This window comes from Pelobates fuscus, chromosome 1, assembly GCF_036172605.1.
Source record: "Pelobates fuscus isolate aPelFus1 chromosome 1, aPelFus1.pri, whole genome shotgun sequence".
In the NCBI taxonomy this organism is placed as follows: domain Eukaryota; kingdom Metazoa; phylum Chordata; class Amphibia; order Anura; family Pelobatidae; genus Pelobates; species Pelobates fuscus.
The window spans coordinates 9,871,835-9,891,165 of NC_086317.1; the positions used below are offsets into that span (position 1 = coordinate 9,871,835).

The following is a 19,331-nucleotide window of genomic DNA, read 5'->3' on the forward strand; positions in this document are numbered from 1 at the left end:
CGCCATTCCCTACTCCCATGGTAGCGCTGGCAGCAGGGCAGAGTACCACTGGTCTCTGCCCACTCAGCAACACACCGATCCAGAGCACTAGTACCCCCCAGAGCCGAGGTGGAGCTCCTGGACATGGACAAGCTACCCACTACACCAGGTATAGTAACTTTTTATTGTGGGTGGACTGTACTGCCGATTGTGTTCTGTGGGTGGGTTACTCGCCTGCTCCCTTTAGACTATGGCCCTGCAGTTAAAACCTGTTATTGTCCCTGCTGAAAGGTTTATTCGTGACTTTCTGCCGGGGTGTTCGGTAGATTCCATCTACCGAACAAAGTACCAAACGATGGACCACCTGGGAACTGGAGTGTGCCGTAAATTAACCGCAGCTTAATTGATGAACGCTGGGTGGCCTTTGTTCGTTTTCCGAACACGTGGCAGCGGTCATTTTAACTCCCGAACGGCCAGCGGTGTTCAGCGCCCAAACTATGGAACTGAAAACGGACACTTAATTGCGCGAACACCGCTGAGCCGCCAGCCTCCTTACCTCTCCATTCGGTATTGGAACCGACGGACTGTTCATTCAGTAGTTTAACCGTATGAACAGCATCACCCCAGATAGCCATGCCATGGAGCCTATTTGTGTAACGAAAGACTATGGGAAAGACTTTGGCTCCATGTCGATTGAACTGTATGTATGTGATCTGAGCGCCATTCGGTAATGTGCACTCAGATTTAAGCTATCTGGGGATATGTAGGATGTGTATGTTTTATGTGTTAAATTTAACCGTATGTAATTTTATGTCTTTTTACTAACATGTGGTTAATGGAGTTTTACCTCTGTCCTTGGAGATAATTGATTACTTCCCAATTATCTTCAGGGCAGAGGGGAGGGATTGTGATGCATTGTGGGAGTGTTTAAAGGTGTATGTCTGTGATTGGTCAATGTCCAATATGTTTCTCAGTTTCCCATCTGGTACCCTAGGGGAGTGTCCACCAGGTAGGAGACCTGCATAAAAGCTGAGCAGGTAGCCCCAGTAAACCAGATTCTGCTTAACCCCCAAACCGAAGTGTCGTCTCGTTATTGGGGAATTTGGATTGAATGCCGATTGCCAGAAGTGTAAGCTGATTGTATGCTTTTCCTGTTCAGCTGTTTTCTGGGTTCGTGTGTTTCCTGTTCGGGAGTGGAGGATTCGTGTAGTTGCAGTTCGGGAGATTGGTGCTTACAGTAGCTGCCTGTGCATCTGGAAAGGGGAATAAAAGGTTTTTAACTTCTGGTGAGCGAAATGGTCCGTTACAGCCACTATTTGCAGTATATTTACAACACTATGCTTCTCATGATATGCAATTGACTAGGTATCTCTCTTGTGATGTGAAGGAGCAACTCGAAGGTTAATTCTGCCTATAATCTGCAAAGTCAATCTCCTCACAACTGTTTTGTTGATAATTGGTAAATCACTTATCACTTAGTAGACGGGGACCTCATGCCAGGTTCTTCAGTTATCTAGCTTAAAGGGACACTCCAGGCACCCAGACCACTTCTGCCCATTGGAGTGGTCTGGGAGCCAACTCCCACTACCCTTAACCCTGCAACTGCAAATATTGCCGTTTTCATAAACTGCAATATTTACATTGCAGGGTTAACTGCTCCTCTAGTGGCTGTCTATTAGACAACCACTAGAGGGCACTTCCTGGTTTATAGCACAGTTATGTGAGGACCTCCAGCATTGCTAAAATCCCCATAGGAAAGCATTGAAAGAATTTTCAATGCTTTCCTATGGGGTTGTCTAATGCGTGTGCACGGCCTTGCCGCACATGCTCATTAGGTCTCATCCCGCCGGCGGCCGCGCATGCGCAATTGGTCTCCCCCGCCGGATGACGTCGGCAGGGGAGGAGTGTGGGCAGACCCTAAACCACCGAGGGACATCGGTGGTGGTCTCAGGTAAGTCCCTGAAGGGGTTTTCACCCCTTCAGCAACATGAGATGGGGGATTGGGAGGGAACCTGCAGTGCCAGGAAAACGATTTAATAAAACCATTCTTCATACTATTGTAAAATTGTGCATTATATTTACATAGGTGGTTTCACTGGTTAGCAGGTTAACAATAATCTTAACACTTTTTCATCTCTTATATTTTGCAATGTTTTAGTTCTGTTAAGCGACCATCACTTTTTCTTTCTATTGTTAGCATGCCATAACTGTAAGCATATATAGACCAAGCAGGTGCCTATGTCATATACTTTAAAAACTATACTACGCCTACCATTTCTGCTCCATAGTATAAATTTGTGCAGACCCTCTACTTGCCATGTTAGGAAATGTACAATGATATTATGCGTGTGACTGCTGTTGTGGCAACACAGGCTTGATGTAAAAATGTGTCTAAGTATGCAATTAGGAGGCGTACACATAAAGATAAAGTTATTTAAATCTTTAAAATGTGTAAAAAAAAGGTTGTGGCTTAACAACCATTCTGTCCAATCTATGATTAAAGCCATGCATTATAAAGATGGTTAACTTTTTTCCCTTTGGTTTTTACTGTATGTATTGGGGCTGCTATATGTGCTATGGTCGTTGCTGCCACCCAAGAGTAGTGGGAGTTTGAGTGCAAGACTTGTTTTTGTGTATTTATAAAAATGGTAATACTTGGGGGTAAAATATAATTTACACAAATTATTTTACTATTTATGCTTAAATGAATACATTCTTAATAAATATGGGAGTCTGGCTTGCAATGGCAGGTCAAAGGTTATATTAACAGTAGGCCTTCATCAATCTATTTGAACAAGAACCATATGTGTTGAACATTGATATACAATGGACATATGTCCTATAATTAATACTAGATGTCTAGGTCTAGGTAGGGCCTCCCAGGTCCTGTGTATGAAAGAAATCTGAAATAAAATTATTCACAACTAATACAAGAATAATAATCATATTACAAAGATAAATTCCTACGACATATCAGATATTTTAAAGCTCATTAAATATTTTTCAGAAGGCTGAAATTTAACTCCAAATTATAAGTGGCTGATTGGAATATTTGACAAAATTGGTATATTCAGTAGTTATAGTCTCAGCTGCATTGTATGCCCTAAGAAGAAAAAAATAAAAACTAGAAAATTATAAGAAAATATAACTTTTGCTTGAAGTTTGTATTAAAATGGGGGTTGGGGAAACTAGCCTTCCTCTTGGAATGTCCAAGGTTATTGTGTCCTGGGATAAAAATAAAGAACACCGGGGATAATTAGCTTAACCTAATTTACATTCCTCAGTCAGAACTCTGGTCTCCTATTCCAGTTCATATTCTTATTGGTATGAATAATTTGTAAAAACATTTCATGTGTGTGTTGTGCTTTTTTTAATAAAAGCTGGAACTCAGAAATAGTGATCCTACAAGTTACCAGTAAGAAGCATGTGTCTTGTCTCTTTGCTGAGGTCTTGGTTGGAATCATGCAAATTTAAGTCATGCTAATGAACCATATTAATTGAAGTGTATTACCAGTGGAACAGGCTAGTTCGTATACTTTGTAACAGCAAAGTCTGCAACCAAGTGGAGCAGAGTTAGCGGTGCAGGTTAGGCACCCAAGGACGATAGCATGAGGGTGTCATAATACCAATGCATCATATGTACATTGACTGCTACTATCAAAGTTACTATTTATTGTGTGAGCATGAAAAAAAATAATTCACAATACAAGATATTTTATTCCCATATTAATCCATTGATGCATTATAAAATCACTTCACCTGTGTGAGATGCATTGGTTTATGGGTTATTTTATCATATTTTTTTTTTTAACATTTCTGTAATACCTAATCTAAGTGTTTATAAATCCACAGAACACTGTAGATATTGCATCACGTCAGGTAAGGGAAAATGTACCATTTCCAATATGGACACTGCTGCACTTCCTATTTGAAAGATCAGTTACACAAGAGCCAGAACTGACGTCATTACTACGCCCGGAACAATAAGTGACCACTGATTTTTATATGTCCAACTTTTAATTTTCCAATAAATACATTTTAAAAATTTATTCTGCCTGTCTTGCCTGTGGACACCTAATGAAGCCAGTACTGGCACGGCTCCATACTTGCGAGTGAAACCATATACACACCCATTGTATATAATATAATAGATTACAATATGTATGTTTTATCTATTTTCTTTTAGAAACCGTATTCCTGTACGATTGCACATTGCCTGATACTGTTAAGTATAAGTTATTATTTTTATCTTTCAACTCAGGATGCTGTGCATTTTATAGTGGTTTTACCTCTATGTTCTTTTGTTTATTTAAAGCTCTGATTTACTGGCAAAACATTCCCCACATTTACTACATTAGAAAGGCTTCTCTCCGGTGTGAGTTCTCTGATGTGTAACAAGATTTGAACGGTGTCCAAAACATTTTCCACATTCAGAACAAGAGAAGGGTTTCTCTCCTGTGTGACTTCTCTGATGACGAAAAAGCTCTGGGTAGATGGAAAAAAAAATTCCGCATTCAGAACATGAGAAGGGCTTCTCTCCTGTGTGACTTCTCTGATGACGGACAATGTGTGCTTTAGTGATGAAACCTTTCCCACATTCCGAACATGAGACAGGTTTCTCTCCTGAATGAGTTCTCTGATGAAGGAGGAGTTCTGCTTTAGTAACAGAACATTTTTCACATTCAGAACATGAGAATGGTTTCTCTCATGTGTGAGTTCTCTGATGTATAACAAGATTTGAACGGTGTCCAAAACATTTTCCGCATTCAGAACATGAGAAGGGTTTCTCTCCAGTGTGAATTATCTGATGTGTAACAAGATTTGAATGTTGCCCAAAACATTTTCCACATTCAGAACATGAGAATGGTTTCTCTCCTGTGTGAATTCTCTGATGTGTAACAAGATGCGAACGGTATCCAAAACATTTTCCACATTCAGAACATGAGAATGGTTTCTCTCCTGTGTGAGTTCTCTGATGATTGACAAGGTCTGAATGTTGAACAAAACATTTTCCGCATTCAGAACATGAGAATTGTTTCTCTCCTGTGTGAATTCTCTGATGTGTAACAAGAGTTGAATGTTGCCCAAAACATTTTCCACATTCAGAACATGAGAAGGGCTTCTCTCCTGTGTGAGTTCTCTGATGACGGACAAGTTCCGGATGTCGCCCAAAACATTTTCCGCATTCAGAACATGAGAAGGGTTTCTCTCCAGTGTGAATTCTCTGATGTGTAACAAGATGTGAACGGTATCCAAAACATTTTCCACATTCAGAACAAGAGAATGGTTTCTCTCCTGTGTGAGTTCTTTGATGACGGAGAAGTTCTGCTTTGGTGACTAAACATTTTCCACATTCAGAACATGAGAATAGTTTCACTCCTGTGTGAGTTCTTTGATGACGGAGAAGTACTGCTTTGGTGACAAAACATTTTCCACATTCAGAACATGAGAATAGTTTCTCTCCTGTGTGAGTTTTCTGATGACTGACAAACTCTGCAGTGGTGACAAAACATTTTCCACATTCCAAACATGAGAAAGGTTTGGGGTTTATGTTTACGGTCTCCTTTGAGAACATATAGGTATCTGAGAAAATGCTTGATTTATTGGAGTTGGACTCCTTGCTTCTGTTATTAAAAGATTTCTTCATAGCTTTGCTTCATGTATTTCTGTTCTTGTCACCTCTCCTGACAAATACACCTAAAAGAAACATACTGGGAGTTAAAGGAAATCAGTCACAATAAATAGTTTGCTATACTTAGAAAAAATAGACAATATTTGCATAATAGATAAGAAATACGATCAAGTGTCATGATGATTGCGAAGAAATCAAGTATTTTGTGTGCATTAACCCCTTTATTAGCAAAATTGTGTATACTCCTTTTTACTTGAATTTGCTTTGCTAAACTAGATTTAGTCCATAAAGCCTCACGTATCTGCATTTACGCTAGAGGAACAAATTACAGATTTTGTGTATATCACATATATTCTATTCTAAACACATGCATGACATAATTTCACAGTTATTCCCCCCTCCCCCCCCCCCCCCCCCACCTCTGCCACTGGAAGGCTGTGCTAAAGTATCTATTACTCGTTGTAGTAGATACCTGGTTTGACCTGCTGGTGGAAATGTACTGGGAGTTAAAGAAAAATTATTTTTTGTTTACCATACTTAGAAAAACTGACAATATTTTTATGAAAGATAAGAAATGTGACTATGAAACATCATGGTAATTGAGCAATACCATATATACCATATATGGTCCTGAAGAAAGTCGCATACAGAGGACTGAAACGTTGATTTTTAATATGATTAAATAAAGATTTGAATTTTAAATTCCGTGAGTGCTGCCACCTTTTTGGATTTCTGGATAACTAAGTCCTGGCTTAGCACCCGGCAAACAAGGGACTACTGTAGCGTGAGTGCAAGAGATTTTTCTTTTTTTCTATATATATCTATATATATATATTGTGTATTTTAATTCCCTTCATTATAAAAATTGTTTATACACTTTATTTGCCTTGCAAAATTACTTTTAGTACATAAAGCAAAACTTACCTACATTTATACTTCAGGAATGGTTCACAGCTTGTAGAGGAACATATTTCACCATTTTAATGTCTGCAAATATGGTTGAGAATAATATGACCCTCTCACAGAAACACACAGTAAAAAGGTCAAAGATCTTACTATTCCTACAGTCAGGAAAAGAGGGGAGAAGCAGATGTGTTTCTCACATATGCCCCTCAGCGTTGTAGATGTGACTGCGATGCACTGTGCATGCTACGTGCCTAAAGCAGATATTGCCTTCAATGGGGACCAATGTATCGCATTTTTTTTTAGATCAGATGTATGACTGGGTGCATGTGCTCAAGACAAGAAGAAGGAAGGCTGGAAGAGGCAATGTTCTGCTACGAAACCTTGGATCCTGGCATTCATGTGGATTTTACTTTGACACATACCACCTACCTCAACATTGTTGCAGATCACGTACACCCATCATGGCAATGGCATCCTCTGATGGAATTATGTATCCTGCCACACTGTAAAAATTATTCAGGGATGTTTTGAGAAATGACCAAGAGTTCAGGGTGTTGCCATGACCTTCAAATATAATGAGTATCTATACACTGATAATAAACATGTTGCTCTGTATAATGATACTGAGTATCTATACACTGATAAAAAACATGTCTCTCTGTATAATGATACTGAGTATCTATACACTGATAATAAACATGTCGCTCTGTATAATAATACTGAGTATCTATACACTGATAATAAACATGTCTCTCTGTATAATGATAATGAGTATCTATACACTGATAACAAACATGTCTCTCTGTATAATGATACTGAGTATCTATACACTGATAATAAACTTGTCGCTCTGTATAACAATACTGAGTATCTATACATTGATAATATACGTGTAGCTCTGTATAATAATACTGAGTATCTATACACCGATAATAAACATGTCGCTCTGTATAATAATACCGAGTATCTATATATTGATAATAAACATGTCGCTCTGTATATTAATACTGTGTATCTATACACTGATAATAAACATGTTGCCCTGTACAATACTGAGTATCTGTACACGATAATAAAAAAGTCGCTCTGTATAATACTAAGTATCAATACACTAATAAACATGTCGCTCTGTATAATAATACTGAGTATCTATACATTGATAATAAACATGTCGCCCTGTATAATAATACTGAGTATCTATACACGGATAATAAACATGTTGCGATGTATAATATTGAGTATCTATACGCTTACGAACATGTCGCTCTGTATAATAATACGGAGTATCTATACGCTGACAATAAACATGTTGCCCTGTATAATACTGAGTATTTATACACGATAATACAAAAGTCGCTCTGTATAATACTGAGTATCAATACACTAATAAACATGTCGCTCTGTATAATAATGCGGAGTATCTATGCACTAATAATAAACATGTCGCTCTGTATAAAAATACTAAGTATCTACACGCTGATAATAAACATGTCGCTCTGTATAATAATACTGAGTATCTATACACTGATAATAAACATGTTGCTCTGTATAATACGGAGTATCTATACACGATAATAAAAAAAAGTCGCTCTGTATAATACTGAGTATCAATACACTAATAAACATGTCGCTCTGTATAAAAATCTAAGTATCTACACACTGATAATAAACATGTTGCTCTGTATATTAATACGGAGTATCTATACATTGATAATAAACATGTCCCTCTGTATAATAATACCGAATATCTATATATTGATAATAAACATGTCGTTCTGTATAATTATACTGAGTATCTATACGCTGATAATAAACATGTCGCTCTGTAGAATACCGAGTATCTATACGCTGATAATAAACATGTCGCTCTGTATAATAATACTGAGTATTTAAACGCTAATAATAAACATGTCGCTCTTTATAATACCGAGTATCTATACGCTGATAATAAACATGTCGCTCTGTATAATAATACTGAGTATCTATACGCTGATAATAAACATGTCGCTCTGTATAATAATCTTGAGTATCTATACACTGATAAGAAACATGTCGCTCTGTATAATAATACGGAGTATATATACGCTGATAATAAACATGTCGCTCTGTATAATAATACTGAGTATCTATACGCTGATAATAATCATGTGGCTCTGTATAATAATACTGAGGATCTATACGCTGATAATAAAAATGTCGCTCTGAATAATACTGATTATCTATACGCTGATAATAAACATGTCGCTCTGTATAATAATACGGAGTATATATACGCTGATAATAAACATGTCGCTCTGTATAATAATACTGAGTATCTATACACCGATAATAATCATGTGGCTCTGTATAATAATACTGAGGATCTATACGCTGATAATAAACATGTCGCTCTGAATAATACTGATTATCTATACGCTGATAATAAACATGTCGCTCTGTATAATAATACTGAGTATCTATACACCGATAATAATCATGTGGCTCTGTATAATAATACTGAGTATCTATACACCGATAATAATCATGTGGCTCTGTATAATAATACTGAGGATCTATACGCTGATAATAAACATGTCGCTCTGAATAATACTGATTATCTATACGCTGATAATAAACATGTCGCTCTGTATAATGATATCGAGTAGCTGCTATGTTTGATGATAGCTGACTTACAATAACATACCGTCTATCAATCAGCCAGGATTTATTGATCACAAGTCACATATTATGCTCGATCCCTTTGTGGATATACACATTCCTGCTGTAAAATACACCCAACATGGCGAACTCCATGCACACACTGGGAAGAAAGCAAATCTAGGGGGTGTATCCATCCCAGAATGCCTTGCACACTTCCTACAGGAGCTGGTTAGGGACAAACTGTGCATTGTGCAAAGCTCCCCTAGAGGGAACTGCTGGTATACACCACAGTATCCACATACTAATATAGTCACTAGTCTGTATAATAATACTGAGTATCTATACACTGATAATAAAGATGTCGCTCTGTATAATAATACTGAGTATCTATACACTGATAATAAACATGTTGCTCTGTATAATACGGAGTATCTATACACGATAATAAAAAAAAGTCGCTCTGTATAATAATGCTGAGTATCTATGCACTAATAATAAACATGTCGCTCTGTATAAAAATCTAAGGATCTACACGCTGATAATAAACATGTCGCTCTGTATAATGATACTGAGTATCTATACGCTGATAATAAACATGTCGCTCTGTATAATTATACCGAGTATCTATACGCTGATAATAAACATGTCGCTCTGTAGAATACTGAGTATCTATACACCGATAATAAACATGTCGCTCTGTATAATGATACTGAGTATCTATACGCTGATAATAAACATGTCGCTCTGTATAATAATACTGAGTATCTATACGCTGATAATAAACATGTCGCTCTGTATATTAATACTGTGCATCTATATGCTGACAATAAACATGTTGCTCTGTACAATACTGAGTATCTGTACAGGATAATTATAAAGTCGCTCTGTATAATACTAAGTATCAATACACTAATAAACATGTCGCTCTGTATAATAATGATGAGTATCTATACACTAATAATAAACATGTCGCTCTGTATAATAATACTGAGTATCTATGCACTAATAATAAACTTGTCGCTCTGTATAAAAATCTAAGTATCTACACGCTGATAATAAACATGTCGCTCTGTATAATAATTCTGAGTATCTATACGCTGATAATAAACATGTCGCTCTGTATAATAATACTGAGTATCTATACGCTGATAATAAACATGTCGCTCTGTATAATGATATCGAGTAGCTGTTATGTTTGATGATAGCTGACTTACAATAACATACCGTCTATCAATCAGCCAGGATTTATTGATCCCAAGTCACATAATATGTTTGATCCTGTTGTTGATATACACATTCCTGCTGTAACATACCCCCAACATGGCCGAACTCCATGCACACACTGGGAAGAAAGCAAATCTAGGGGGTGTATCCATCCCAGAATGCCTTGCACACTTCCTACAGGAGCTGGTTAGGGACAAACTGTGCGTTGTGCTAAGCTCCCCTAGAGGGAACTGCTGGTATACACCACAGTATCCACATACTAATATAGTCACTAGTCTGTATAATAATACTGAGTATCTATACACTGATAATAAAGATGTCGCTCTGTATAATAAACGGGAGTATCTACACGCTGATAGTATTATTATACAGAGCGACATGTTTATTATCAGCGTGTAGATACTCCCGATTATTATACAGAGCGACATCTTTATTATCAGTGTATAGATACTCAGTATTATTATACAGAGCAACATGTTTATTATCAGTGTATAGATACTCAGTATTATTATACAGAGCGACATGTTTATTGAGTATCTATACACTGATAATAAACATGTTGCTCTGTTTATTAATACTGAGTATCTATACATTGATAAAAAACATGTCGCTCTGTATAATGATACTGAGTATCTATACGCTGATAATAAACATGTCGCTCTGTATAATGATACTGAGTATCTATACACCGATAATAAACATGTCGCTCTGTATAATAATACCGAGTATCTATATATTGATAATAAACATGGCGCTCTGTATATTAATACTGTGTATCTATATGCTGACAATAAACATGTTGTACTGTACAATACTGAGTATCTGTACACGATAATAAAAAAGTCGCTCTGTATAATACTAAGTATCAATACACTCATAAACATGTCGCTCTGTATAATAATGCTGAGTATCTATGCACTAATAATAAACATGTTGCTCTGTATATTAATACTGAGTATCTATACATTGATAATAAACATGTCGCCCTGTATAATAATACTGAGTATCTATACACGGATAATAAACATGTTGCGATGTATAATACTGAGTATCTATACGCTGATAATAAACATGTCGCTCTGAATAATACTGATTATCTATACGCTGATAATAAACATGTCGCTCTGTATAATGATATCGAGAAGCTGTTATGTTTGATGATAGCCAACTTACAATAAAATACCGTCTATCAATCAGCCAGGATTTATTGATCACAAGTCACATATTATGTTCGATCCTGTTGTTGATATACACATTCCTGCTGTAACATACACCCAACATGGCCGAACTCCATGCACACACTGGGAAGAAAGCAAATCTAGGGGGTGTATCCATCCCAGAATGCCTTGCACACTTCCTACAGGAGCTGGTTAGGGACAAACTGTGCATTGTGCAAAGCTCCCCTAGAGGGAACTGCTGGTATACACCACAGTATCCACATACTAATGTAGTCACTAGTCTGTATAATAATACTGAGTATCTATACACTGATAATAAACATGTCGCTCTGTATAATAAACCGAGTATCTATACACTGATAATAAACATGTCGCTCTGTATAATGATACTGAGTATCTATACGCTGCTAATAAACATGTCGCTCTGTATAATAATACTGAGTATCTATACGCTGATAATAAACATGTCGCTCTGTATAATAATACTGAGTATCTGTACACTGATAATAAACATGTTGCTCTGTATAATAATACTGAGTATCTATGCACTAATAATAAACATGTCGCTCTGTATAATAATACTGAGTATCTATGCACTAATAATAAACATGTCGCTCTGTATAATAATACTGAGTATCTATACACGGATAATAAACATGTTGCGATGTATAATACTGAGTATCTATACACTGATAATAAACATGTCGCTCTGTATAATAATACGGAGTATATATACGCTGATAATAAACATGTCGCTCTGTATAATAATACTGTGTATCTGTACACTGATAATAAACATGTTGCTCTGTATAATAATTCTGAGTATCTATGCACTAATAATAAACATGTCGCTCTGTATAATAATGCTGAGTATCTATGCACTAATAATAAACATGTCGCTCTGTATAATAATACTGAGTATCTATGCACTAATAATAAACATGTCGCTCTGTATAATAATACTGAGTATCTATACACTGATAATAAACATGTTGCTCTGTATATTAATAATGAGTATCTATACATTGATAATAAACATGTCCCTCTGTATAATAATACCGAGTATCTATATATTGATACTAAACATGTCGTTCTGTATAATTATACTGAGTATCTATACACCGATAATAAACATGTTGCTCTGTATAATGATACTGAGTATCTATACGCTGATAATAAACATGTTGCTCTGTATAATAATACTGAGTATCTATGCACTAATAATAAACATGTCGCTCTGTATAATAATGCTGAGTATCTATGCACTAATAATAAACATGTCGCTCTGTATAATAATACTGAGTATCTATACACGGATAATAAACATGTTGCTCTGTATATTAATACTGAGTATCTATACATTGATAATAAACACGTCGCCCTGTATAATAATACTGAGTATCTATACACGGATAATAAACATGTTGCGATGTATAATACTGAGTATCTATACGCTGATAATAAACATGTCGCTCTGTATAATAATACGGAGTATATATACGCTGATAATAAACATGTCGCTATGAATAATAATACTGATTATCTATACGCTGATAATAAACATGTTGCTCTGTATAATGATATAGAGTAGCTGTTATGTTTGATGATAGCTGACTTACAATAACATACCGTCTATCAATCAGCCAGGATTTATTGATCACAAGTCACATATTATGTTCGATCCTGTTGTTGATATACACATTCCTGCTGTAACATACACCCAACATGGCCGAACTCCATGCACACGCTGGGAAGAAAGCAAATCTAGGGGGTGTATCCATCCCAGAATGCCTTGCACACTTCCTACAGGAGCTGGTTAGGGAAAAACTATGCATTGTGCAAAGCTCCCCTAGAGGGAACTGCTGGTATACACCACAGTATCCATATACTAATGTAGTCACTAGTCTGTATACACTGATAATAAACATGTCGCTCTGTATAATAATACCGAGTATTTATACACTGATAGTAAACATGTCGCTCTGTATAATACGGAGTATCTATACACGATAATAAAAAAAAGTCGCTCTGTATAATACTGAGTATCAATACACTAATAAACATGTCGCTCTGTATAAAAATCTAAGTATCTAAATGCTGAAAATAAACATGTCGCTCTGTATAATAATACTGAGTATCTATACACTGATAATAAACATGTGCCTCTGTATAATAATACCGAGTATCTATATATTGATACTAAACATGTCGTTCTGTATAATGATACTGAGTATCTATACGCTGATAATAAACATGTCGCTCTGTATAATGATACTGAGTATCTATACGCTGATAATAAACATGTCGCTCTGTATAATGATCCTGAGTATCTACACGCTGATAATAAACATGTCGCTCTGTATAATGATACTGAGTATCTATACGCTGATAATAAACATGTCGCTCTGTATAATAATACTGAGTATCTATACGCTGATAATAAACATGTCGCTCTGTATAATAATACTGAGTATCTAAACGCTGATAATAAACATGTCGCTCTGTATAATAATACTGAGTATCTGTACACTGAAAATAAACATGTTGCTCTGTATAATAATACTGAGTATCTATGCACTGATAATAAACATGTCGCTCTGTATAATGATACTGAGTATCTATACACTGAAAATAAACATGTCGCTCTGTGTAATAATACCGAGTATCTATACACTGATAATAAACATGTCGCTCTGTATAATAATACTGAGTATCTATGCACTGATAATAAACATGTCACTCTGTATAATGATACTGAGTATCTATACACTGATAATAAACATGTCGCTCTGTATAATAATAATGAGTAAAAATACACTGATAATAAACATGTCACTCTGTATAATAATACCGAGTACCTGTTATGTTTGATGATAGCTGACTTACAATAACATACCGTCTATTAATCAGCCAGGATTTATTGATCACAAGTCACATATTATGCTTGATCCCTTTGATGATATACACATTCCTGCTGTAACATACACCCAACATGGCCGAACTCCATGCAAACACTGGGAACCGAGCAAATCAAGGGGGCGTATCCATCCCAGCATGCCTTGCACACTTCCTACAGGAGCTGGTTAGGGACAAACTGTGCATCGTGCAAAGCTCCCCTAGAGGGAACTGCTGGTATACACCAGAGTATCCACATACTAATGTAGTCACTAGTCTGTAATAATACTGAGTAGCTATACACTGATAATAAACATGTCGCTCTGTGGTGGAATCTCGGTAAAAAGGAATTTAGTAGGCCGAGATTACCACGTGGCATGTGTACGTGCATATGCTGATGTATCGATCATTTGGTTGCACGAGGCAAGATACGATCAGTAGTGTACGGAGCATGTGCAAGAATACAGGATGTAGTATTCCCCTCCTCCATTGTGCTGGACAAGCCATGCGGTCAAGCAGGAAGTTAATTCTTATTTGTATTGATTGGTCAAGAGAATGTGCGGGTGGAGCTTAATATGGGAGGAGTTATGTGCCTATATAAGGGGCCTGCACTATTGTCCGGGGCTCAGAACTTGTGGTATTTTGGTGACGCTAGTCCCTCTGAGTCCCGATCGGTGATCCAATAAAGAATCTCTTCCTTCCTGAAGAAACCTGTGTCCATCTCTCTGTGCTTCGCTTCCGTCAGTTTCTCCGGTATCATTTGGTGCATTGGCCGGGAAGCTCATCGTTCAACGGTAGCTGAGAGGCAGAGGCGTGAGACGGTCTATCTTTGCCCACGTTCTCTACGGCTGCACCCCTGAACTTCTGCGTGGACCTCCCTTCGTCTCGGCGCCACTGGTCTGTTGTCCAGGAGATCATCGGCCTCTACGTGAGAAGTGCTGGGGTGTCCCCGTCGATGAGTGTGAACTCAGGTTCAGGAACGAGGAGGTAAGACAACTGCTGTTTTAGACGGCAGACCCACTAGGGGTATACCGATTGTGCGGTAGGCCCATAAGGGGTTATTTGTGTATGGAATCTGCCCCCTCTGTCGGAGGGAAGGAGCGAAGGCGCACCGCTCAATCGAACGCTCTTTAGTCAGACCGTTTGATTTGGTTAGTCAGGCGGGGTCCTGTGTAAATAGCCCTAGCCGGACACCGGTGTCTTGTCTAGACTAGCGTTCTAGGGTGTATATTACGTTCGCTAGGTCGGAGGGACCGGGAGACTAAGCGGCGCCTGTGTAAATTCGGTTCGCTAGCTCTCAACCTATCTTGGCTAAGTGGGAAGGCGTGTAAATTTGGAACCCACTAGATTTTTCATAGTAATCGACTAAGAGGCGCCTGTGTAAATTCGGTCCTCTAGCTCGCTATATGTGGTGCTTGGGCAGTGTGGCTAACCAAAACGGGTGTATATAGTTTTAGGTAGTCCATCAAGGTACTGGCCAATAGTTTAGTTGGGAATTGTAAATGTTATAAAGATTGTTTAGTAAAGTGTATATCTTGTTAGATAGCGCGAGCTCAGCCGTCTAGCGAGAGTGTTAATAGTGTGTTGCTGTATTATAGTGCACGGTACCATAACCCTGTATATTTACTGACACTGTATATAAATACTAATCATTGTCGTCCATTGCATGTCTAACACCATAACCACTAATAATTGTATTGTGACCTTAACTTGTGCTTTGACCTATGCTAACCGTACTGTAACCGCTATTTGTAAAAGACGATGTTACTGGGGTGTGTTATAGACGGGTAATTCGTATATAGAGAATTATAGCGTGGGTGACTGTATAGTTACGCCAAAGGGCATAATATTGATTATCTAGTGACTGGTGTAACAGCTGTGTGTGCACGGGAATTCCCTGAGTGTTTATTGTGTTATTGTATACGTTTCACTTGGTAACTGTACCACGTGGTGCTGTTGCCAGAGGAAACGGGTGTGACTGTTGAATAGTACGCGTGCATAGTATTCGTTGTCAACGACGTTCCATTGATAAGTATGGGCGCGTCGCAGTCAACGATTCCGGATCCCTTAGGTTGTATGGTGAAGAATTTTAAAAAGGGATTCAAAACTTGTGATTTGGGGGTTAAAATGTCTCCTGTACGTTTGGTCACTTTGTGTACTAGGGAGTGGCCTACTTTGGTTGCGGCATGGCCGCCACGTGGCAGTTTGGATCCAACTCTGGTACAGCGCTTACACGTGGCTGTATCGGGTAGGCCTGAACTTTACGGCCAGTTTCCTTATATTGATTGTTGGAGACAGGCCGTAAATGACTCGCCAAAATGGCTCCAGACATGCCACGAGGAGCAATGTCGCCTCATGGTAGCTAGGACTTGTTTGTCCACTAGGACTGGTGTTAGGCCCATTTTGGACACGCCCCCTGAGTCCGAGATCCCTTTGCCGCCCCCTTACTTTCCGTTAAGAGGAAGTGACGCAAATGCAGGAAGTCCTGCAACCCTCCCCTCATTACCCCCATCCACTTCCGCTTCCTCCTCCAGTACAGAATCCACCTCCTCTCGTACTAAATCTCCCCTTCCGGAATCAGAACCAACCCCCATTAAATCCGAATATCCTGATTTGGCGCCACTTCAGACTTCCGGTCAAGCTTCATCTAGCTCGACTCGAAGTGTTTTATTTACAACCTTTTCCCAAAACCAAGCTCCCACATCCCCATACCCTATTTCTCCCCGACTGGAACCTATGACTGACGCCCCTCCACGTAGCCCCATACAGACCCGACAACTGACCGGTGCCCAACAATTAAAACACTATCAGATGCCTCTTCGTCTGAATCCTGGGTCAGCCTATATCGATGCCGCAGGCCAAATGGCACATGCTGACCCAGTCTTTGTATATGTCCCGTTCACGACAACCGATCTCTTAAATTGGAAGACCCACAATTCCTCGTATACTGAGAAACCACAAGCTATGACTGATCTGTTCACCTCAATAGTACAGACACATAACCCGACATGGGCTGATTGCCAGCAATTATTAATGACTTTATTCAACAATGAGGAAAGGACAAGAATTAATCAAGCGGCCATTAAAGCACTAGAGGATAAAGCCCGTACTTTAAACCAAGCCAATCCATCAGCATGGGCCGCAACACATTATCCCAACACCGATCCCGATTGGAATGTAAATGGTGCTGATATGGTTCAACTCAGAGCCTATAGAGACGCTATAATTGCTGGCATGAAAGCCGGAGGAAAGAAAGCCATTAATATGTCGAAGACAGTTGAGGTGATTCAGAAAAGTGATGAAGCGCCCAGTGTCTTTTATGACCGATTATTGGAGGCGTACCGCTTGTATACCCCCTTTAATCCGGAAGACGCAGATAATTCCCGAATGGTGAACTCCGCCTTTGTCAGCCAAGCTTACGGAGATATTAAGCGCAAGCTACAGAAGTTAGAAGGGTTTGCAGGTATGTCCATCACCCAACTAATGGAGGTAGCGAATAAGGTATATATGAATAGGGAAACAGAAAGTAAGAAAGAGGAAGAGCGCAAGATGCGTAGAAAGGCAGACATGCTAGCGGTAGCGATCGCAGGCGTAGATAGACGGGGCCCAGATAGAGGCGATAGTAGATGGAATAGGGAGCCTTTCAGTAGGAATCAGTGCGCGTATTGCAAGGAAGAAGGGCATTGGAGGAACGAATGTCCACAAAGAGAGCAGTACGAGAGAGACCAACCCAGGGCAGGTTACGGAAACTTTAGAGGCAGAGCGAGAGGTAGAGGAGGCCCCGGAGGGAGTAATGGTAATAGAGGGAGCAATGGAAACAGAGGAAGTGTTAGGGAAGATAGGTATATCCCAGCAGCGCAAAGGTCCCGCGATAGAGAAGGCAGGGACTTTGTAGGATTGGCTGACACGGTCATGGAGGACTATTGATACCGACCGGGCTCCATCCCCCTTGGTCGAGCGGAGCCTATGGTCGATGTATCAATAGGGGGAAAAAGGAGTGCGTTCATGATCGACACTGGTGCTGAACATTCAGTGGTGACTAATCTAGTTGCTCCTCCATCTGGAAGGACTATTACTGTAATAGGAGCAACTGGAAGAAGTGCTGAAAAACCGGTTCTTAAAAGTCGACTCTGTACATTGGGAGGCCACGTAGTAAAACATCAATTCCTTTATATGCCTGAATGTCCAGTCCAATTGCTGGGACGTGATATGCTATCAAAATTACAAGCGCAGATTACGTTCCTACCAAATGGAACAACATCCTTAAAGTTTAATGGACCTTCAGGTATTATGACATTATCCGTACCAAAGGAAGAAGAGTGGCGACTTTATACAGCGTTGACTAGCCAAAACCCTAGGAGTGATGAGTCATTATTCAACATACCAGGAGTTTGGGCAGAGAACAACCCACCAGGACTGGCCCGCAATATTCCACCTATTAAAATTGAACTAAAACTTGGGGTGTCACGGCAAGGGTGCATAATTTAGTATTACATTATGAAATATAATCCTTTAATGCCATTTGTGTAGTAAATGGCACAAAAGGATGCTATTGCTGAGGTCAACAGGGGTTACATCTTTTGAAGCTGGGACCCCCACAGAGGGCTACCATGGATGACAGAAGGGGAAGTGTGGATGGCATGGCAAGGTTCAAAGGGTTTTACTAATATGGATGTGAAGTAATCAAGGCTCTGCAAGGTGTGAGGTTCTACACTTGGGAAAAGTCTGAATGTCTCTTCATCCATTTGGCCTGTACCATTAAGTGCTGAGTAAAACTCTTTGAAATGTAAATACAATTTTAGCTTTGCTCCAGTATCATACCCAAAGGAAGGACAAAAACATTCATATTTACCCCACAGAATAATAATAAAGCCTAA

General features: G+C 38.7%; 1 pseudogene; it reads right to left on the reverse strand.

Annotated features, from left to right (window-relative positions):
• Positions 1 to 4,131: 4,131 nt before the first annotated feature.
• On the reverse strand, positions 4,132 to 14,502 carry LOC134601708 (oocyte zinc finger protein XlCOF6.1-like; annotated as a pseudogene).
• Positions 14,503 to 19,331: the final 4,829 nt, after the last annotated feature.